This window comes from Schistocerca piceifrons, chromosome 1, assembly GCF_021461385.2.
Source record: "Schistocerca piceifrons isolate TAMUIC-IGC-003096 chromosome 1, iqSchPice1.1, whole genome shotgun sequence".
Taxonomy (NCBI): Eukaryota; Metazoa; Arthropoda; class Insecta; order Orthoptera; family Acrididae; genus Schistocerca; species Schistocerca piceifrons.
The window spans coordinates 457247976-457272354 of NC_060138.1; the positions used below are offsets into that span (position 1 = coordinate 457247976).

The 24379-nt window shown below is 47.4% G+C and overlaps 5 non-coding genes across 5 annotated transcripts; all 5 read right to left on the reverse strand.

Moving 5' to 3' along the window:
• Positions 1 to 5662: 5662 nt before the first annotated feature.
• Positions 5663 to 5734, reverse strand: Trnae-cuc. The gene has a single exon. It is a non-coding gene; the product is annotated as a tRNA-Glu (tRNA).
• A 446-nt stretch (positions 5735 to 6180) lies between these two features.
• Positions 6181 to 6262, reverse strand: Trnal-uag. Its single transcript has one exon. It is a non-coding gene; the product is annotated as a tRNA-Leu (tRNA).
• Positions 6263 to 7009: 747 nt separating this feature from the next.
• On the reverse strand, positions 7010 to 7081 carry Trnah-gug. The gene has a single exon. It is a non-coding gene; the product is annotated as a tRNA-His (tRNA).
• Positions 7082 to 19167: 12086 nt separating this feature from the next.
• On the reverse strand, positions 19168 to 19249 carry Trnal-uag. Its single transcript has one exon. It is a non-coding gene; the product is annotated as a tRNA-Leu (tRNA).
• Positions 19250 to 19996: 747 nt separating this feature from the next.
• On the reverse strand, positions 19997 to 20068 carry Trnah-gug. The gene has a single exon. It is a non-coding gene; the product is annotated as a tRNA-His (tRNA).
• Between the last annotated feature and the right edge of the window lie 4311 nt (positions 20069 to 24379).

The window sequence follows — 24379 nt, forward strand, 5'->3', positions numbered from 1 at the left end:
ACGATGACGGAGCCACCGATGGGGACCAGTGCGCTGGCAACGGCGCGCTGAACCCTGCAGTTCGAAGAGTGCCCTTGGTCTTGGGGCAAGGCCGGTGGGCGAGCTGCCTCATGTCTCCCCCCCCCCCCCCCCCCCCCCCATGCCAGAGGAGCCGGTCCGGGGCAAGAGACGGGCTCCCATATTTTATCACTCGTTACTCATCATGGCGGCAACCGAAACGAGTGATTCTTGTGCGTCCAAACGCGCTTCTATTGCGCCTGATCCCTCTCCCCAGGACGAGCTGGGACAGGCAGAAGCTGAATTCGTAACACAAAGGCACGGTAGAATCTCACTGCTCTTAGAGCAGAATGTCAAAAACGGCAAAATAAGCCAAGCAGCTCTAACAATCATAAAAAATGAACTTACTGCATGGGCCATTGTCCACGCAAAACTTGAAGGCAGAATGGAGGAGCTAAGAAAAGAAAACAACAGATTGAGAAACCAACCGACCAAGACCTGGGCGGCGGTGGCTGCGCAAGCGCCAACCAAGCCGCACACAACAAAGGAAACAATAGATAAAGCAGCCAAAAGAACGGACACTGCGGTCTTTCTCAGGACACTACCTGGGCAAGTCACCAGTGTGAAGAAAATTCAGGAGTTGTTTACAAAAACTGTCAACCCAGCTAAAGACAAAATTAAAATAAAGAGAATAAAACCCAGCAAAAATTCAGTTATTGTGGAAGTAGCCTCAGAGGAAGACAAGGATAAAATATTAAACAATCAAAAACTAAACGCGCTAATCAAATGTGAACCACCAAAGAAGAGGAATCCCTTAGTAATCCTCTGTGACGTGCCAACTATTATGACGGATGAAGAACTGACAAACACAATAAAAGAGCAAAATTTTGATGATATAAATGAGGAGTAATTTCGAAAGAGTTTCAAATTGAGATTCAAGACGGGGCCTCGGGGGCGTGATGTGGTTCATCACGTTGCTGAGGTCACGGCGCCAATGTGGAGGAAAATCACAGCAATGGGCAGACTATATGTAGGATTTCATTCTATTAACGTCAGAGACTACATCGTGGTACCTCGCTGCCACAACTGCGGTGACTTGGATCACATCCTAAGGCTTTGTACCAGGGAGTCGGCCTGCACGAAGTGTGGCACAAGTGGACACAACCGCAAGGACTGCAAAGCAGCAGCGATCTGCATTCCCTGCAAAAAACCGCGGGAAAAAGTCATGCGGAGCCTCAGGACGCAATTGCCCAACATACAGAATGTTGGAACAATGACTAATTTCTAAAATCGACTATGGCTGATCACAGCCCACCAAACAGGATGCCAAAACATAAATCCCCAAGTAAGAGGAGGCGGGACGCTATGAGGCCAACCAGGTTCAAGAACTTCCTGCTGGCGCTTTCGGGTGCCACTAAAACAGAAATAATAGACAAGGCCATACAAACAGAGCCTCACATGGTTGACATAAGCATACAAACAGATCTTCCCGCACAGAACACAGATCCCGCCCCTCAACGCCGGGAAACAAAGCCGACAATCCACCTGAAACGGCAAGGGCATCCTATGACTGCAATATCCCAGACAAAACCCAAAGAAAACCGACCCATCCAAGATAGTGCTGTTACCAGTACGAGCCTAAAGTCCACAACACAGAACACTCCAGTGGTCAGATTGCCACCCGTGGACCCCGTAAGGGTATACCCCAACATCGAGTACACGATGCAACTGGCCACGCTGGAAGAGCCGATCACCCTGGCCACTGCCTTACGGCATGTGGTCCGTGTAGGACACGAAGAGGGTAAAAAGGTAACCTTCTCGGTAATGGAGGCTGTAGACAGAATACAGCTCAAGTCAGTGAATCTCCCCACTGATTTCGGAGCCCTGCGGGACTTAATGAAAAAAGTTTTTGAGAGACGTGGCGAAAAGTTTGACCTCCAGAACATTTACGAACAGGCCGTACTGGCAAACGGACGAATTGCTTTCGACTGGAATAAGACCTGGCCGGACGACCACATACATACATACTTCCCATGACGACTGAGATAATAATTGGACAGTTAAATACGCACAACAGTCGACTTGTTATGCAGGAGCTCCGTAAAGAGGTGGAGGAGAGGAGACTGGACGTGCTCTGCCTACAGGAGCCGTACTCCCAAGCTGGGAAAATAGCTTTTGCTGCCACTACTTGGCAAATTATTAGCAGGTGTGAGGACCCTAGAGCGGCAATGGTAGTAACAAACAAACTTTTGAGGGTAACTACGCTCACACAATTTGCAACTCGTCACTGCAACGTCGTGGAGCTTCAGTCCCCGATGGGAGTAATTATTCTCATAAATATGTATTTTCAATACGGAGATGAAATAGAACAACACTTAGAACATCTAGCAAGAGTTACCACGGCGTTGCGGGGACGAAAGATAATCATAACAGCTGATATCAATGCAAAATCCCCCCTGTGGTACAGTGGCACCAGAGACGCAAACGGCGAGAAAGTGGAAGAATTTCTTATGGCTTCGCAGCTCGTGGTGGCCAACAGGCCGGGCAATCCTCCTACATACACAGCAGGAGGAGGACAAGGCACGAATATAGATGTGACCCTTACATCACACAATGCAGCCAACCTAATAAAAAATTGGATAGTCGTAAGCAATGCCACCACGAGTGACCACAACTTGATAACCTTCACTCTAAGTGAAAGAGAGTGCCGCTGGACCATGGGGTGGGAGGTGCAGTTTAACTATAACAAAGCAAATTGGGAACTTTTAGCAAGGGAGTGCGACATTCCTGCCTTACCAGAAGGTGACGCATATCAAGACCTAGACGTAGACGACAGAGCCGAGGAACTGGTGGGTGCAGTACATAGAGCGGTGAGGGTCGCTGTACCAACCAGGAGGAAGGCCGTGGCGGCCTTGCCATCACCATGGTCGCCCGAATTAGAGGAGTTACGGCAATCTGTCAGAAGGCTAAGAAGAAACTACCAGCGCAGTGTCGTCTGGCTGGAAAGACAAAGATGGCAGTTGCAATACAGGGCGGCCAAACAAAGATTCCAGAAGGAGTTACGTGAAGTGAGAATGCGTAGCTGGGAAACCTACGTGCTGAACCAGTTAGCCTTAGATCCATGGGGTCTCCCTTATAAATTAGTGAGGGAGAAAATCCGCTCTCCCCTGGAGTTATCAACAGTCAGGCGAGGGGACGGGATGACGGAGTCTTGGCAGGAAACTGCTGAGGTCCTTCTCCAGTCCCTGCTGCCTGACGACAATGCGGATGAAGAAACTGAAGTCCAGAAGCAACTGCGTGACGCATATTTAGTGGACTATAACAACAACACGGCAGTCTACCCATTCTCGGAAGAGGAGGTAGCTGCACAAATAAGATCCCTAAAAAGAGGGAAAGCTCCAGGACCAGACGGCATTGTGGCTGAGGTGGTGCAATTCCTGGCACCCCAGTTAGTCGCGCCGTTGAACCACCTATTCAACGAATGTCTAAGACAAAGAAGGTTTCCCAAGAGGTGGAAAACCGCGAACGTAATAATAATTAAAAAAGGACCGGAGAAAGATCCAACTGAAGCTAAATCTTACAGGCCAATCTGCCTATTGGACCTATTCGGGAAGCTCCTAGAGAAACTGCTGGCTGACAGATTGACGGCCCACCGGGTACTGCGGGGGATGAGCAGCAGGCAGTTCGGCTTCAGGTCGGGGCGGTCGGCATCTGATGCCATCGCCCTGGCGGCTGAGGTCTGTGGCTCGACCCCGCATAAGTACGTCGTCGGCATCATGGTGGATATTAGTGGCGCCTTTGACAACCTGTGGTGGCCTTCCCTCTTCTCCTGCTTACGGGAGAAAGAGTGTCCAGGGCCGCTTTATGGATGTCTGAGGAGCTATTGTAATGACAGGGAGGTTTGGCTATCATCCCCTAGCGGGAGAATTGGAAAAGTAATCACAAAGGGATGTCCCCAAGGCTCTGTTCTGGGGCCCCTGTTCTGGGATATCCACATGGAACCACTACTGGACGAATTGCAACAAAGTGAGGAAGTGCTAGAGGTGATAGCCTACGCAGACGACCTCCTCCTGCTGGTCGGCGGTCGTAGCCGAGAGGACATCGAGCCAAAGATCGAAAGGGCCATTGAAAAACTGCACCAATGGTGCCTAAAAACGAAGATGAAAATATCTCCTACCAAATCCACGTACTTACTGCTAAAATGTCAGCTTGTCAGGAATCCCACGGTCAGAATTGAAGGCTCACCAGTTCTTCGGAGACGAGAGGCGCGATATCTGGGAGTTATAATTGACGAGAGATGGAACTTTGGAAAACACATAGAAGCCGTGACTCAGAGAGCCCTCCAGCTACTAAATAATCTCATTTCCATTGGACATAAACGATTTCATCTCCCCCCTCATCTCATCAGACTCTATCACAGTAGCATCTTCAGTAGTGGGTTACAGCTCGGGAGTCTGGGCGCACAGGCTCACGCGGGTCGTGCCCGCTATGATAGTGAGAAGAGTCCAAAGGAATATGATTTTAAGATCAGTAGGGGCCTACAGGACATCACCAGGGGGAGCCCTGTTAGTCATAATGGGGCTCTGCCCATTAGACATAAAAATACGTGAACAAGTGGCATGGTACTGGGCCAAAAAAGGGAATGGAGAAAAAATAACAGATATCATGGGTGTGAGAGTAGAGGATAAAAGGGGAATAAGAAACAGAGGGGAGGAATTGTGGCAGAGGATATGGGAGGAAGATGAAACGGGGAGAAGAACATTTCAGTTTCTACCTGATGTTAAAGAACGCGGGACCATGAAATATTTTGAACCCACACGAGGACTCATCCACTTTCTCACTGGTCATGGACCCTATCCGACATATTTATGTCGGTTTGGGAAAAGGGCAACCCCCGAGTGTGACTGTGGCGCGGCAGAAGGAACTCCTGATCATGTGGTTTTCGAGTGCCCTCTGTTCAATGACGTGGCTATGACACTCAGAGACAGACTCCCAAACCACGAGACATACAATCTTCTCAGACAAGAAGACACATTCCATACCTTAAACGCTCTGGCAGAAGAGGTATGACAAAAGGTCTTAATAGAATACCTGAGGGATCAAGAATAAACACCTAATTCTTCAACCAACCGATTATGACATGATCCCAATCCCATTCCGCCTGTGCGTGGAATGGCCGACTTCCATTAGTTGGAAACCGCCACGCATGGGATTAGGGGGGTGGGATCAATCACACCGATTACGACAAGCACCAACTATGACGTAGGTTAAGTTAGTAGTAGTAGGACGTAGTTTAGAATACTAACATAAGAAACTGCAGCGATTACTAACCTTGGCCGGCCCGGTGCCAGGGGCATGCTCCTCGGGGTTAGCTCGGGGAGCCTGGCCACTCCAAGTAGGTTTATATTTTTACTGGCACACCTGTGACGCTGCAGTTAGTAGTCATTTCTAGGTTAGAAGTAGGTAAAACTAAACTGCCCATTGTTGCTGTAAGAATCTAACACTACCTTAGGAACTTAATAGTAGCTCACTAACAACTAAACTGCAAAATACTTAGACTTATGTAACAATTAATGGTCCACTAATCATGTTAGGAAGTGGGCCACATATGTATAATTACTATTGTATTATTGTTATGTCAATAAAGATTTTTTTTTCTTTTAAATTCCGGTACCGGGAATCGAACCCGGGCCTCCTGGGTGAGAGCCAGGTATCCTAGCCACTAGACCACACCGGATAACGACGGCAGTGCTCTTTCCAGCGAACGCAGCAGCCGCCCACGGTTAACTGACGACAACTGTAAAAAATCCACTCTCTCGCGTTATAGAACGGCGTGCTCCGGACGCATTTCGTGGAGACGAACGCCAGCAATGATGAGAGAAAAAGGTGCCTACAAATCCTGTCGTTGCACCACGCACTGTTCTACGACAATTCACCAAGCAGACGCTCACGCCTTGTTGTGCTGTTTCCTTTGCGGGCAATGAGTGCATCTGCCTTCGACACAGGAAACATTACACGTTCGGCAGCTGTGGGATTGGAACCCACGCCTCCGAAAAGAATGGTGCCTGAAACCAGCGCCTTAGACCGGTCGGCCACGCTACCTACACAACACGCGCGTCACAAGAGCCTGCGTCCTACCCCACGAGAACACACCGCAACGGCACAAAAATGAGACGTAAAAAGTGGCAACGGTGGGATTCGAACACACGCCTCCGGAGAGACTGGTGCCTAAAACCAGCGCCTTAGACCGCTCGGCCACGTTACCATTGGAGCAGCAGCGGCAAAACGTTTCCTTTGTACTACAAAGATCACTTCGAAATGGAAGTATCTTGGCAATCGCCGTGCCATGTCTTTCCACTGCTCTCCCACTGGAAGCGTCTCTTTAGGCCATCCACAGCAAGAAAAAGCCGTGCCCGCCGTATGGTAGCGACGCCACTTGTCTGTAGCTGTCGCAGTTAAGGAGACAGCGTCAAGAGACGTTTTTGTGCCGTGACCAGGTTTCGAACCTGGGCTTTCCTTAACCACTAAAGTATCGTAGCTGTAACTGTCAGGCGGAGCTAGAATGCTCCATGTATCAAACATATGTGAGCTCAAGGAGGTTACACTTGAAGAAGAAGCGGCAGGTTAACGCGATCACATCAAAACCCCCGGCAGCTACGGGATTCGAAACCGCGCCTACAGAGAGACTGGTGCCTTAAACCAGCGCCTTAAAGCGCTCGGCCACGCTACATGCGCTGCTTGGTGCGCCAGTGTTCCTAGCATTTGTAGAAACAGTGCACGCCACAGCTTCCTGTTCTGCTGGGACTGGCTGCTCATCCATCGCACTTCAAACGACTGCCCTTTTCGACTACAGAGAGCAGCGGACGTCTGCGCTCTGGGAGGCGACATTACGTGTTGGGGATGAAGTGGTAGTGCTAACTGCGGCCTGCGGAACACGAGTGAAAAAATCAAGAGAGTACTGTAATTTCGAGTACTCGCCATTGCAACGGCAGCAAGGCAAAACTTTCAAAATTGCCGTGACCAGGATTCGAACCTGGGTTATTGCGGCCACAACGCAATGTCCTAACCACTAGACGATCACGGCCATGGCACGGAGGGGCCGCGAAGGCAGCTGGCTGCAATGCACGTGGCGATACCCAGCAAAGCCTAGGCCAAGGTGTACGCCACAGCAGTGTCAGACACGGTCTCCATCACATGTATACGAGCAAATGAACGTGCCTGCGCTGTCAGGACTCTAACTACAGTGGTTAGCTGCATTCACCTCCGTGGCAATGTCTTGCAGTCCTCCAAGCCTCTTGACTACAGGTACCGGTATGTGGCTCGATAACAAGTGGATAGACGCCGCATCTCTCTCGCCGTCAGGTGTTGCCGCGAGTCATACTTAACGTAGCTTTCTGCACGCGTCAGCGTAGCGTCAGTCGAGTCAAGTCGCATAAGAGGAGCAACAAAAACGCGCAATTCCGGTACCGGGAATCGAACCCGGGCCTCCTGGGTGAGAGCCAGGTATCCTAGCCACTTTTTTTTTTGTTTTTTTGTTTTTTTATTTTGAGGATCGAACTCACGACCCCTGGTTTATTAGACCAGTGCTCTGCCACTTTTTTTTCCTTTATATTGGTGGGACTCGAACCCACAATCCCCGGTTTAGGAGACCGATACCTTATCCATTTTTTTTTCTTTTTTGACCAGCGCTCTGCCACTTTTTTTTTTTTTTTTTTTTTTTTTTGCATGCGGATTCAGGCATAGAATACAAGGCCTTTTCAGGGTTCTGCGAAGGCCTTCACGGCTACCGTAGCGGCCCTGGGGCCCACGAAGTCCCCACCGTACTTCGTCCTTAGCAGCAATCCCCTACTTTGGCATCGCAAACTTCGATATTTTATCCGCGATTCGTCATTGCGTACTTCATCCGATGCCTTGTTTGTCAAATAATATTTATAACATGTTACCATACAATGTCTTGTTGTGTCGTTGTCCACATATTTTATAATATTCCAGTAATACATGTTGCTCATAGTCCAGTACGTCGGGCAGGCCGAGGTTAGTAATGACATAATTGACATAGTTCCCCAGTAGCCATAGGGTAACATTATTCTTCTGAATAGGGAAAGCAACGCTTTCGGGGTTGACGAGAATGTCGACAGTAAGGTGTCTGCCGTCGTTCCTATTGATAAACGCCACCTGTTGGCGGACTCTGTCCCAAATGACCTGGTAGCCGTTGCAGATGAGACGATGCCGTAGGGTGTCTATCACATTACAACGTGGACACTGATTTGTGTCACTCAATCCTATAGACTGTAATCTTTCATTTGTGGCAACGGTATTATTGACAACCTTGTACCGGGCACCGCGCACATTGGTGGACAGTACTTTATTGTTTACATTCTTCCATATATTTTGCCAATTTCGGGTGGGATATTTTGATTCCATTCTGTTTCGGTTGTCCTTTGTAGTAAGGCAATCCATGATGAAACTACAGTTTCTTTTGGTCCTATCCGCGACAATGCAGTGCAGATAACTGAGTTCTAAATAGTAGAATCTGATGTGCTGCAATTTGTAATATATTTTACTTATGTTAATAGGTGGTTCCATACTCTCCGGTTTAAGGATTTGGAAAAGTTTCGATGATAAATTATTGTGGCGGTCTTCTAAAAGCTGAAGTGTACGCTTGATATAAAGAGCCGTAGTTTTGCGGCGGATATCGGTCAGTCCGAGGCCTCCTTCTCTCGGTTTTAATGTTATAGTACTGGCTGCCACTTTAAATATCTCACCTCTCCAAACATACTTGCAGATGAAGCTCATGATGGTTTTGGATATCGTTTTAGGTATCGGCAGTATTTGACCTACATATACTGCTTTCGAAAGGACAGCGCAGTTGATTAATTGCACCCTTTGGATAATGTTCAAGTCTCTAAGTCGGTTCATTATTAAAGTACCTCGAATACTATGTAAGACCTTCTTCCAGTTGAATGTCGTTGTTTGCAGGGGGCATCGGTAGAACCTCACACCTAACGCAGTGTGATGGTCTACAGACCTGGCCCATTCGAGGGCAGTGTTCCTGAAGCCATGGAGATTTAGAAAGGAGCTTTTCATATCGTTGATTTGCGCTCCCGTTGCGAAGCAGTAAAGGCGAACAATCTCTCCCAGTCTTACAACGTCGTCATTACTTCTGACGATGACTCCAACGTCGTCGGCGTAAGCGTTGGTAGCGTTACTGACCCCGGAAATTGAGATGCCTTCTAATTCCTTGTTTAATCGTTTCAGCAAAGGTTCTAGTGCTACCACATATAGCATCATTGATGAAGGACTTCCCTGCAGGACACCATTTGCTATTTCGACATCTTGAGTATAGTGTCCATTTATTAAAATTTTGGTTTTCATGCCTTGCAATAGATTTTTTAAGACAATTAAATATTTGTCGTTAAAACCTATATGCATCAGAGTGGTAAATAAATATTCATGGTTTACCCTATCAAAGGCTTTAGAAAAGTCGATAAAAACGAGGCCAGCCTTCGTCAATGTCGTTGAGAAGATACTGATTATGTCCCTGTATTCGCAGACCGTTTTAAAAATATTCCGACCCGGGAGACACGTTTGATGGGGACCAATTACTGTATCAAATACCGGTCGGAGTCTGTTTTTTACTACCCTGGCAATAATTTTATAATCAGAGTTCATTAAGGATATCGGTCTCATTTTGTTGAGCTGTTTGACATCCGAATTGTTTCCCTTAGGAAGTAAAACAGTGACACACTCTTTCATTTCGTCAGGTATGTGCCCTCCACTCAAGATTTCGTTGACGACTTGTGTGAATTTATTCCTTGTAATATGCCAATATTTGGAATAAAATTCTACGGGTAAACCGTCGGCCCCAGGTGATTTTTTAACAGGTGTACTTTTAATTACTTCTAAAATGTCTTCAGATAGGATTTCAACAGTGAGGCTCCTGTTGTGTTCTGCAGTTACTAGTTGTTCCATATCACAGTTTCGGAGCAGTTCCTGTCCTTGATCTGGGTTATACTGATGAGCACTGTACAATTGATTATAATACCTATGAGCCTCGTTTAAAATATCTTTTTGTTGAGTTAAAATACTTCGATCTTCAGAGAGCAATGACTGAATAAAATTTCTTCGACGATTTTTTTCGTGCTGGAGTAGATGATAGAGTGAAGCGTGTTCTTCTTCCACTGTGGTTTGAACTCGTGATTTTATTGTCATGCCTTCCAGCTGTTTGCGTTTAAGACTAAGAAGTTCGGCCTTGACCTGTTTGATACCCGTTCTGACAGCCGCGGACATTGGCATATCATAAAGGTCACGCAGACAAGTATAATAGAATTCGACAGTCCGCCGAGACCAAAGTGCCCTTTCCCTACTGTAAGAAATTAGAGTAGATCGAAGTTTCGTTTTGGCGCATAAAGTCCACCAATCTATCGTTGACCGGTATTTGTGGCTTTGTCGGAGTGAAAGTTGCCAAGAAGCTTCTAACTGCTCAGTTAGGGCGTTATCTCGAAGCATGTCGGTATTTAATTTCCAAAAAGGACGGCCCCAGTATGTCTTCTGTTTAGGAAGTCCAATGCTGCACCTTAGTGCTAGATGGTCGGAAAAGAAAGTTGGTATTCGTTCGACGCCACTGATTTTGCTGGCTAAATTTGAACTTACGTATATGCGGTCGATCCGACTTTGCGCTTTAGTGCTAAAATACGTGTACTGGACAGACACGGGGTATTTGACCTCCCAAGCGTCCTGCCATTTCATTGTTTTCACAAGACCGTCTAGTTCTGGGGAGAAATTGAAATTTGGCGTTTGGTCTTTCCTGTGTAGGTCACAATTCCAGTCACCTCCGACTATTACATCAACGGGATTTTCCTTTAGTAAATACACTAGATCATTTTTAAAAAAATTGGCTCGTTCTGTTCGACCACTGCTTCCCGAAGGTACATAAACATTTATAATTGTAACACCGAAAATCTTAAAACTGATTCCCCGCCCCGATTCCAACATGGTTACATCTGTTATTGCAAGACCTTCCTTGACCAGGACAGCGGTGCCACAAGCGCTTTCTGAGGCGACATTGAGAATTGCAGTAAATCCCGGAACATACAAATTTGAAAAACACACTTCTTGAATAAGCGCAATATCGGTATCGGACTGATATATGAAGTCCCGGAGGGCAGCAATTTTAGTTGCACTCTGGATCTTGTTAATATTAACAGTCATAACGTGATACGTTTGATCCATGAGCAAGAGCTGTTATTGTTTACTTGACTTTCCGGCGATTAGGCATATGTAGTCCGAATTCACGTGTCATTCGTGGGCTCAAAATGTAGTCGTGAGCTTGAGACGTTGCGGTTAACATGCCATACCATTGTTCGCAGATACATGTGGCATTGTTGTCTCCGTATCGTCTGCCCATTCATAACGACTATTTTGGGTAGATTGTCTACGTTGGGAATTAGGTACGTCCTGATGGTCTGAAAATTCGAGGCCCGGTGCTCCTTCGTCCCGGACATCGTTCTCAGGTGATGTCCGTTGATGCGATGTTATGCTTCCGACCTCAGGTTCCCTCCAGCCATGGTCTTCGATCGTTGTCTGTTCCTGAATGCTCCTCAACCTATCCCGCAGAGCCGGGGCTAAGCTTTCAGCAGCCTGGTGTGCCAACCGCTTTTTACGACGTTTCCTAGCTTTCCGAGGCGATCTTGACCGCTCTGGAGACGAATCGGGGGACTTTTCGGACGAATGCGGAGACGAAGTCGGCGATGCAAGCCGGTCCTGTGTCCTAGTCGAAGATCCAACGCTGCTCTTTTCACCAGGCGTGGAAGAAAGTTCTACCGCAGTTAGACTCGCCTCTGTCGCAGGGGGCCTGTCAGCCGCGCTGTGGGAAGCAGAACCGTGGTCATTTACTCCTTGTGTCAGTTGGATGATCGAGTGATCTATGATCATATCTTGCCCAACAATATTCTTAACTGGATCGTCCGTTGCCGCTACTTTCGTGTTGGTCTCGTCCTGTCGTTCGCAATCAAGCGGTTGCAGGGAGGTATCCACAGTAACTGCAGAAGGTTCTGCTCGCGAGCCACGAGAAGGATCGGCACAGTCGTAAGGTACAGGTACCTGACTTTTACTGGTGGTGCACTGGGGCGCAGTATGGTTAGTCAAAGCTACGGATCTACCACTGTCTATATGGCTGAAAACACTCTCGGGATGCTCGCATTGGTCCCCCAGTTCGAAAGATGACTGCCGAGCTGATCGCAAAGGTGACGTGGCAGCAGCGTACGTCATCTGCAGGTGAACTACAGGCCCTGCACCTTCGGACTCTACACTTGATAATTGAGGAACCCTCCGTCTACTGCACTCAGCACGTACGTGCTCTGTCGAGTTAAAAATGGCACAGGTACGAGGCTGTCCATCATAAATGATCAACGCACGGTATCCTCCAATATTTACAAAGGAAGGAATGTGCTTGAGAAGTTCCATCTTAACCTGGCGAACGCCATTCAAAACGGGAAACATGTGTGGTTCTGACCACAATTCCGCAACATTGGAAATTACTCTGCCATACGCCCCGAGAACACGATTGATTTCGACTACAGGCATCTCAAAAGGAAGCTCAAATACTCGTACTGTTCGTATTCCCATTCCAGCATAGGATACTATGACATCGCTAACTGAGCCGTCTAAGTGATTAAACTTAATAATACCTCCACATTGTTCAACAATTGCGACACATTTAGCAGGGTCTGCCAATTTCACATATGCCGAGTTAGTCACAATCGATAAATGAACGCCAACTAAATCATCTTTAGTAATTCCAACTTTTTCTGTGAGCCACAGTTTGATTTCAAAAGCTTTCGGTCGTACGAAATTTCTATCGAAAGCGAATTTAATCGTGTCTTTTCTCATTTTCATCAAATCAATACACAATTAAGTGAAGTAATGCGCTTGCGAGCCGGCCTACCTGGCTCGCAGGAAAACAGCCTTGTTGACACGAAACTTCCGCAGCGGTCGCCACACGTCCGTCTCGCGCTGAAGACGAGGCGCGAATTATACCACTAGACCACACCGGATAACGACGGCAGTGCTCTTTCCAGCGAACGCAGCAGCCGCCCACGGTTAACTGACGACAACTGTAAAAAATCCACTCTCTCGCGTTATAGAACGGCGTGCTCCGGACGCATTTCGTGGAGACGAACGCCAGCAATGATGAGAGCAAAAGGTGCCTACAAATCCTGTCGTTGCACCACGCACTGTTCTACGACAATTCACCAAGCAGACGCTCACGCCTTGTTGTGCTGTTTCCTTTGCGGGCAATGAGTGCATCTGCCTTCGACACAGGAAACATTACATGTTCGGCAGCTGTGGGATTGGAACCCACGCCTCCGAAGAGAATGGTGCCTGAAACCAGCGCCTTAGACCGCTCGGCCACGCTACCTACACAACACGCGCGTCACAAGAGCTGCGTCCTACCCCACGAGAACACACCGCAACGGCACAAAAATGAGACGTAAAAAGTGGCAACGGTGGGATTCGAACCCACGCCTCCGAAGAGACTGGTGCCTAAAACCAGCGCCTTAGACCGCTTTTTTTTTTTTTTTTTTTTTGTTTTTAGTATGTTGGTGGGACTCGAGCCCACAATCCCCGGTTTAGGGGACCGATACCTTATCCATTTTTTTAACCACTTTTTTTTTATTTTCGCCTTAACCACTTTTTTATTTTTTTTTAATGAAAAACGAAACCCTTAACCTTCTACGAAAATAAATTGGAATGTTGAAAACGACAACGAAAAGACTTCGCCCTTGAGCATAGTAGATGTGCTGCTCGAAGAATAAACGTAACATAAACACAGTTTCTTATCTCACTCAATGAAAGTTCCTGTAGCCAGTGTCCAGCGAGTCAGTGAAGGCCTCAGTGTGAGGGGGAGTCCGGACGCGACACAGAAGCAGTGGGGCCTCTTCGCGGCACTACTGGTGTCCCGCGGCCCGGCCTCACCCCTTCACACTCTGTTGACCTATCCGATACCCATGCGATGAAACGCTATTTTAAGCATATTGCCGAAGAGTTTCCCATGATTTGGGTACGTGCATGTTTTGGCGAATTCGATAGCCATAAACATCTTGAATTCCAAATAATTGTCACCGCCAAAATTATTAAAGACGTAGCTGGAATAGGTACCCAGCAACCACAAAACTGCATTGTTTTTCGTCTGCGGATAAAAATGCACATTGGGACGAGACAGTAATGCTGACGAAACATTGGCGGTTGTAGTCCTGGTAATAAGAGCTATTTTTTCTCGAAGCCAAACCCAGTTCTGGAGACGTTCCCCGCAGGTGTAACGGTGGATAACTGTATCCGTCAGTTGGCAGCGACGACAGAGAGGGGTGTCACTGAGCCCGATTTTATGTAACCTCTCGTTCGTGCTAAACACATCATTGATAGCTTCGTACCAGGCAGTGCGAGCATCGGAACTGAGGACACGGGAACTGACATTGCGCCATACGATATCCCAGTTCATGCCAGCGAGCTTCGTTTCCAATGGATTCGTTCCTTCGTGTCGTCTCCAGTCCGCTATTATGGCTTGTGCAGTTAAATGTTGAGAGTTTATGACCTCTTTACTGATGTAGCTCCGTGAAAGGTTTTAATCTCTGATATGTTTTAGCCGATAACTGATGGGCTGAATATTTAGTGGTGGGTCAAGACTTTGCGGCCTGACGGCATTGAATAATTGCGCTGTAATGCCGGAAGGATCATTGTTAATTATAGCGGCCGTCCTTGTAACATAGAGAGCCATCGCTTTCACCTTGATATCTACTAATCCCATCCCTCCATTCTGGGGGTGGAGTGTCGCAGTTTTGGCAGACACGCGAAAAATTTCCCCTCTCCAAATAAAAGTGGTTACCTTCGACATAATTTGCTTAGCAATGACTGCAGGCAGTGGCAGGAGCTGCGCCGTGTAGAAGGCTTTGGATAAAATACAGGAGTTGACCAGATGAATCCGATCAAATTGATTGAGGCTTCTGTGGGAATTGTCAATGAGAGCACCGTTAAGTTTACGCACTATTTCCCTCCAGTTTGCCGCCGCCATCTTTAAAGAGGACGCCGTCAATATGATGCCGAGAGCCTTGTGGACGCTGACTTCCTGAGCGTAGCCAACTCGCAAATGCTGGAGGCCACAGAGGTTAATAAATTTACTTTTCTTGTCATTCAATTTAGCCCCCGACGCCAAACAGTATTGCTGGAGGTGAGCCCCTAAAGTGGTGACATCATTCTCATTGCGGACAACCACACCCACATCGTCGGCATAGGCGCCTGCGACAGTTTTTTCTCCTGAAAGTGTTAGCCCTGTGAGTTTCGCCTGCAGTTGGAGTAACAGAGGTTCGAGGGAAAGAACAAAAAGCAACATGGACAAAGGGCTGCCTTGTGGAATCCCTCTGTTGATTTGAATCGGTTGGGTTAGTTGCGAGTTGACAGAAAGTCTTGCGTTGATCCTCAGTGCCATGTTTGTGATCATGTCAATCGCGTTCTGCAAGAAACCGAATGTTTTCATGGTTTCAAGGAGGTACTCGTGAGTGACGAGGTCAAAGGCTTTAAAAAAGTCCAGAACGATCAGTCCACACTTCACGTTACTGGCGTTCGTTAAAGCAATGATATCCCGGTAAAAAGCTGCCGTTTGCAATACAGTTCTCCCGAAGGCACATGTCTGCTGACGTCCAATGAATTTTGCAGTGAGGGGCATCATTCGCGTGTTGATTGCACGGGCGACTATTTTATAATCGGAGTTTAACAATGAAATGGGGCGGAAGTTGGCGATATTTTTGGTACCTCTGCTTTTAGGGAGAAGCACAATTGTGCATTCCTTAAAGGCAAGTGGTATAGGCTTCCCTTGAAAAACTTCGTTCACTAATTGGGTGATTTTGTCCCCTATGATGTGCCAATACCTCCTGTAAAATTCAATGGGTAATCCGTCAGGACCAGGGGACTTCCTGATCGGCGAGTGGCAGACAATCTCCAAAACATCTTTATTACTAAATTCCAAAGAAATGGTGCCATTGTCTTCTCTAGTTATAGTAGAGGAAATGGCACTAAACAGTTCGTCATAGCAGTCGACATGAGTAGCCGCTGACGCGTAGGTGTCAACAAAATAGTAGTGTAGTGCCCTGATAATCTCTCGCTGGGTGTCGACAGTCGTGCCATCACCGAGTTTCAGGGCCTCAATAAAAGTCCTCCTTCTGTTCTTAGCATGTTTGACAAGGTGGTATAGAGCGGCTGTTTCATCGTCCCTGACCGACTTCACTTTAGATTTGATCTTAAGACCTTCCAGTTGCATCCTCTTAAGATTGATTAATTTCGCCTTTATTTTTCGAATGTCGTCTATTCTGGTGTTCGCGGCGTCGGCTCTGTCACAGAGGTCGCGTAAGATAGTGTAGTAGAACTCCATCGTCTTCTTTATCGCGGCTGCTCTGTCAATACCGAAGAATATAACAACTTTTCGCAGTTTGGGTTTTGCATGCTGAGTCCATCACGCTATGGTGCTACGAAAGTTTGTGGTAGTGCGCAAGCACTGCTCCCAAGCGCGTCGCACCGCCGCCTCTAGGTCATCATCCGTTAATAAGGAGACGTTCAAGTTCCATTGATTTTTATACCAACGCGTTGGTTGTGGAAGCAAATTCAGGCACGCAACGACACCACTGTGATCAGAGAAGCTGGAGGGTATTGTTTCAATTTGTAACAAGACTTTCTCTAAAACGTCGGAAACATAAATCCTGTCAATTCTGCTGCAGGAATTCGCGACGATGTGTGTGAATCGTACCAAGGTCGGGTACCTAATTTCTCACGCGTCTTTCAGTTTGAGGTCGGTCACGAGACGCTTTAATTCAGGCGAATAATTAAAATTCGGGGACTGATCTTTCTGGGATAAAGCACAATTAAAATCACCTCCAATGATAACACGTTCGGGATTTTTCCGTAACAAATAGATGATTTGTTCCTTAAAAAAGTTTGCTCGTTCCGCTCTATAGGTACTGCCAGAAGGCGCGTACAAGTTAATGATGGTGACGCCAAAAACGGTGACACCCACACCTCTGCCGGAAGCTAACTTGTCAACCTGAGTGGCGGGAATGCCTTCTCTAAGTAAGATGGCAGTCCCCACGTTCGAGTCGGGGGAAAAATTTGTAATAGCAACAAAACCAGGAAGAGTTAAGTGTGGCATGGCCACCTCCTGCAAAAGAGTGATATCTGTTCCCGACTCATAGAGATATTGTTTTAAGGCACTCAGTTTCACCTCCGACCGGATTTTATTAATATTTAATGTCGTGATCGTATAGGCCTGCGACATAATGACAGTACGTTGGAGAGGTGGAAGGAGCAAATATCTTTAAAGGGCAACATCTTCATGCCATTCCATATTTGTGGCCGGGAAATTCGTGTCTGTGACGTCACTGAGTTGTATTCTTGCGTCTTTGTTCTTACTCTTTTTACGCACAGCATTTACATTAGGTTGCACTCGGATCCTGGGGCGGACACTGTGGAGCACCTCCGCAGCCGGCGGCGTGGGAGGGTCGTGGGTGATGTCAAGCTGCTCTCCCGGCACATCCCGCGAAGGGATCGCACGCGGCGACACCGCCGGCGAGCGAGCAGCTGAACTATCACTCGCACTATCAGCCTGTTTGGCAACATTCTCTGCCCGCAGCTGTTTGTTGTCACCGGCAGACCCGGACAGCTGTGTTTGTATTATTTCCTGGAGTTGTTGACATTCCCCTTGTTGTGAGTCCTGAACCGAAGCGGCTGCCACGTGATGTGTACCGTCGGCGCTCAGAGATGTTTGTACATCACCATCACAGGCCTCTGTGTGTGTACTTCCTGCAGGAATGTGAGCCACACGTACAGGTTGGTCGGCCTGTGTTGGCTGTCGCGGAAGTTCTAAGGCACTAGCCAGCGGTAACTGCTTAACTTCCACGGAAGTATCGGCACTTGAAATTGTGGGAGGAGAAGCGTCCACAATAGCCTCACCGATTGGAGCTTTCGCTTCCGAGCCGGATTCCCGATCGTCCTTTTTCGCGGTCTCATGCGCACTAGAGGTGTCGTTATCAGAGCCACTGCTGTCACAAGTTCTGCGCCTCTTATTGGTCGCGGCATCGAGTTTTGCAGGGGGCATCGCACCTTTTTCTCTCCGAACTAGAACCGGAAACTCATCAGAGCGAATTTCTTGTTGCTGTTCCGAAGGCATTTCAGAACTAGGGAGCCCAATCTCTGTCATCGGCTTGGCTGCCACTACATCCGCCAAAGTAAGCCTTTTACGCTGCTGGAGGGAATTCTTTAACACAAACATGCGCCTGGGGCAGTCTTGACGCAAGTGACCACTCTCATTACAGATATGACAGGTCGGTGTTTGGCCAATGTAAGTAACGTGAGCCTTATAGTCACAAACAAGTATATGGGATGGAATATTCTGCTTGACATGCATTTCTACAGATCGAACGCCACTGTAACATTGCAACCTATGTTGACTTGACCACCGTTCATGTCGAATCTGTGTAACGTCACCGAATTTGGACAGTACCTCCTTCAGATAACAATTATCTACTTCAGGGGGTAAGTTAAAAATACGCACGTTCGTGTAGTCTACATAGGCATTGGAAATGAGAACTGTACTTACAGAGTCGTCCCGGTGTCGGAAAATAGCACTTCCTCCGTGCTTCGTCACGATCTTCTCCAGTAATACAGGATTCAGTAATTTAACAAAGAAACAATACTGCTCGGTATCATAATAGGCGGTGTGCACTTGGTCAGATGTAATCCCAATAACATCAACGATCCAGTCATGTATCTCCAGTGAACTCGGTTGCACAGATCGGGTGGACTTGTCGAAATCAAAACGGAGTGTACACTTTCGCGGAAATAACCTGGACATTGCAGCAGATAGCGAGCGGTTAACCCGCTACAATAAGACCGCAACAAAAATACAAATGGAAAACGATATAAACTGCAGAATAACACAACACTTGCAAACAGAAATATGAGTAGAAAACACGCCTTGTGAACACGCGGCGGAGCGGAGCACTGAGACGTCCGACCAGCACGGTGTCGCAAGCGCGACGACGCTACCTACACAACACGCGCGTCACAAGAGCTGCGTCCTACCCCACGAGAACACACCGCAACGGCACAAAAATGAGACGTAAAAAGTGGCAACGGTGGGATTCCAACCCACGCCTCCGGAGAGACTGGTGCCTAAAACCAGCGCCTTAGACCGCTCGGCCACGTTACCGTTGGAGCAGCAGCGGCAAAACGTTTCCTTTGTACTACAAAGATCACTTCGAAATGGAAGTATCTTGGCAATCGCCGTGCCATGTATTTCCACTGCTCTCCCACTGGAAGCGTCTCTTTAGGCCATCCACAGCAAGAAAAAGCCGTGCCCGCCGTATGGTAGCGACGCCACTTGTCTGTAGCTGTCGCAGTTAAGGAGACAGCGTCAAGAGACGTTTTCGTGCCGTGACCAGGTTTCGAACCTGGGCTTTCCTTAACCACTAAAGTATCGTAGCTGTAACTGTCAGGCGGAGCTAGAATGCTCCATGTATCAAACATATGTGAGCTCAAGGAGGTTACACTTGAAGAAGAAGCGGCAGGTTAACGCGATCACATCAAAACCCCCGGCAGCTACGGGATTCGAAACCGCGCCTACAGAGAGACTGGTGCCTTAAACCAGCGCCTTAAAGCGCTCGGCCACGCTACATGCGCTGCTTGGTGCGCCAGTGTTCCTAGCATTTGTAGAAACAGTGCACGCCACAGCTTCCTGTTCTGCTGGGACTGGCTGCTCATCCATCGCACTTCAAACGACTGCCCTTTTCGACTACAGAGAGCAGCGGACGTCTGCGCTCTGGGAGGCGACATTACGTGTTGGGGATGAAGTGGTAGTGCTAACTGCGGCCTGCGGAACACGAGTGAAAAAATCAAGAGAGTACTGTCATTTCGAGTACTTGCCATTGCAACGGCAGCAAGGCAAAACTTTCAAAATTGCCGTGACCAGGATTCGAACCTGGGTTATTGCGGCCACAACGCAATGTCCTAACCACTAGACGATCACGGCCATGGCCACGGAGGCGCCCGCGAAGGCAGCTGGCTGCAATGCACGTGGCGATACCCAGCAAAGCCTAGGCCAAGGTGTACGCCACAGCAGTGTCAGACACGGTCTCCATCACATGTATACGAGCAAATGAACGTGCCTGCGCTGTCAGGACTCTAACTATAGTGGTTAGCTGCATTCACCTCCGTGGCAATGTCTTGCAGTCCTCCAAGCCTCTTGACTACAGGTACCGGTATGTGGCTCGATAACAAGTGGATAGACGCCGCATCTCTCTCGCCGTCAGGTGTTGCCGCGAGTCATACTTAACGTAGCTTTCTGCACGCGTCAGCGTAGCGTCAGTCGAGACAAGTCGCATAAGAGGAGCAACAAAAACGCGCAATTCCGGTACCGGGAATCGAACCCGGGCCTCCTGGGTGAGAGCCAGGTATCCTAGCCACCTTTTTTTTTTTTTTTTGCTGTACCACTTTTTTTTCCGAATGCTCTACGACTTTTTTTTCTACCACTTTTTTTTTAATTTTTTTTTCTTGATTTTTTTATATTTTTTTATTTTTATTTTTATTTTCATCTTGAAAATGCGGTATCAGGCAGGGAGAGGCAAGGTGGGCAGGGGTCATGCAATCTGAGGCCTGGCCACCCTGTCTCCCACCGTAACTGTCACCACGGCACCCTACCTCTTCTGCGTAATGAAGAAATGCTGCGGCTTGACTCCGCCGCCAGTAACATAAAAACAGAAATTAGTCCTGAGACGAAGTGTTGCATCCATTTGCAGTGGAAATGAATATGTCCATTTCCATATGTATTCAGGAGAGCCGCAAAATCCGTGCACTTTGCACCGCATGAGTGCATCTCACCCCACAAATCAGAGTAAGTATTGGATGTACAAAATAAATTAAAAGTCTTCTATCGTTGTTTCTCTCCATCGGATCGTCTGTTACAATTAATAAACTAGGAAACTCAGTGCTGTGCAAGGCGTCCGCCAATGAGACGGAACGCGCTACTACGAACATTCTGTTAATATCGGAACGTGACGAATGATCCAGTGACGCACTCGTAAATTAGTCTGTCCCGCACTAACTTCTTTGGTCTTCACATCGGGCGTCCGAAGGAAGAGTGGAATCCACCATGTCGGAAGAAATGGCTTTAAGCACTCCATCCTATATTGGCTGTGAAATGATCGTGTGACTTAAAAAGTTTGCAAAATGAGCTTTATAGTTTGTAATCTCCTGTAGTCGGTGGTGCTGTATCATTAAATACAGGAGAAAGTCTTCTTTACTCGTTTCGTTCACATTGAAAAGATAGTAAACTGTGTGGCCTTTAAGCCAGTTTACTGAATTTCTTTTGGTCTGCGGGTAAGGCACTACCTCCGGAGTGAGGAAGTCAGCTGGCGTTATGGTCGCAGAGCATGTTCTAGTGATGCTCGCCAACAACTGTCGTATGACCGCCCAAACATCTCACACTTTTTCGCAGACAAATCGGTGTTCCTCGCTATCTTGTACCTGGCAAGTGTTGCATGAGGGTGAATCGGCCAGATGAATGGAATGGAGTCTGGCATTGGTAGCTATTTTACGATTCACCGTGAGATACCAAGACGCTCGCACGTGAGACGGTAAATGGCGTGAATGAATATTATCCCAAATGACCCGCCAATCGTGAGCTGTATATTTGTCTTCGATGTTATTCCTGGAGGTGGACTCGATCAAAGTCTTATAAAGTTGCTTCACCACCGTTATTTCCTTCGCCGGAAGTCTTGTTCGAGCATAACTATATTCCAACAGGAAGTATTTGAAATGATAGAGGTCGTGTGGAATATGATGTACATCAATCGGAGGGTTGAGGTCAGCTGGAGAGATTTCGTTGAGAAGGTGAGCAGTGAGACAGTGTGGAGATTTTGTCCATAGCTTATACATACTGCTTAGATAGAGCGCCTGTGCCTTTTTATAGACATCAGTGAGGTTTAATCCGCCCTTCCTAGTAGGGAGCGTCAACGTAACATATTTAACTTTGAAGATATTGCCTCTGGTCACAAAATGGCCCAGGGCAGACAGCATTCTATGTGCAATGCCACTGGGAAGAGGCAACACTTTGGCTACATAGTTAATCTTCGAGAGGATATAAGTGTTGACCAGTTCAATTTTTTGGAGAGCATTTAGTTTCCTCATGCTATGCAGTTGTACACATGCCCTAACCTTGTGAAGTAAAGCTCTATAATTAACAGCAATGGTATTCTGTATCTTCCGCCGAAACTCAAGTCCTAAGCACTTTATACTGGTAATTTCTCGTAATCGGGCATGATTGGGTAGATTTATTCCCCGTCCGAGATTCATGAGTCCAGATTTTTGCCAGTTCACCTTCGCCCCAGATGCCGCCTCATATCGTTGAAGTATTTGAAGTGAGGACCGCACTTCTTGCGCGTTCACGACAAGAAAGCCGACATCATCTGCGTACGCACGGCACACAATCTTCCGGCTATTGATTTCCAATCCCTGCAAATGTGCAGTTAGCGTAGCGAGCAGAGGTTCTATGGCGATGGCAAAGAGAGCCATCGACATCGGACAGCCTTGCCTCACCGAACACTCGATATCAATAGCGCCACTGAGGCGACCATTAATTTGAATCCGCGACGTACTATTACGGATCAGATTGTCGAGTACTTGGGTGAACTGGTGCGGAAATCCCAATTCCTGCATGACGCGGAAAAGGAACCGATGGCTCACCCTGTCGAACGCTTTTGCAAAGTCTATCATGAAGAGGGCGCATTTTAATTTGCAAGCCTCCGCTACGGCAATGACATCTCTGTAATCCGTGAGCGTGTGGTAAATAGATCTATCTCTACCGACACTCGTTTGATACTGTCCTGTGATTGTGTTCATGACAGTTTTGAGCCGTTGGCTCAGAACACGGGCGAATATTTTATAATCACTATTTAATAACGTGAGAGGTCGCAGGTTTGTGAGGTCGTTACTGCACGGGGTCTTGGGCAGTAAGACAACAATTCCTTGTCGAAATTCCTGCGGAATAACATTTTGTGGGTTCATTAGTTCTTTACATATTGCAAGTAGTTTCGATTTCATCTGCGGCCAGAAGGTTTGATATACTTCTGCAGGTATTCCATCGCAACCAGGTGATTTATTCTTCGGACTCCTTAGGAGAACGTCTGTTAATTCGTCTTCTGTCACCTCTGTCATCAGCTGAGTCGCCTCTGTGGGGCTGAGTTTCCGAGATATATTTGTCGCAAACTCCGCAAACACGGTATCATCTGTCATTTTATTGGACATCAGGTCTCGATAGTACTCTTCAATCGCACGCATAATGTCACTTTGTGTAGTAACTATTGCTCCGGTGCTGGTTCGGATGTGTGTGATGATTTTCCGACTGCCTCGTCGACTTTCACGTAACATGTGATACATGGCAGCCTCTTCTTCTTGCACCGTCTTAGGAACTCGCGCCCGAATTTGAAAACCTTCCAATTGTTTCCGTTGCAGCGTTAAAAGTTTCGCCTGAACTCTTTTGATCTTTGCAAAATTGCCGATAACGGTCGCGTCAAATTTATAAAACTCCCGAAGACACTGAAAGTAAAATTCCATCGTACGTTTGTGCCACAGACTTTTCTGACGGGAGTAAAACATTAAAGTTTTCCTAAGTTGTGGTTTGGCGCATTTGAGCCACCACTCGACCGCGGAGTTGTAGGATCTGAATTTGCGTTCACATGCCGTCCAGGTGGACAGGAAGGCTTCTCGACATGCAGGATCATGCAAATGTGCGACGTTGAACTTCCATAACCCTCGACTCCGGTATGTTTCCTGTTTTTGCATGTTGACGGTGCAGATATAGGCAGCATGGTCGGAAAATGCAGTAGGCCATATTTCGGTGTGTAGCAGGTGTTGCGTTAAATTACGCGATATGTAAATTCTATCTAACCTACTTGCCGAATGATTGGTAACATGCGTAAAACCCACTTCCACTCCGTGCATGTACGTCCAAGTGTCAGTGAAGCGGAGTTCTTGAATGATCTGTTCTAATTCGACACACCGATTAAAGTGTGGAGTTTGATCTATTTGACGAAGCACACAATTGAAATCGCCACCAAAAATGACATCACTGTAGTTGGTCCCGAAGAGCGGAAGGATCTCGTGGCGAAAAAATTCTGCACGGTGTTGCCTATTACTGGACCCAGAAGGTGCGTAAATATTAATCAGTCTGATGTTATTGACAGTGACTGCTATACCTCTGCCGGTCACCAGTTTGGCCTCACAATTTGCAATGATCCCTTCTTTTAACAGTAATGCTGTTCCAAGTTCGAAACCGTGGCCAGGG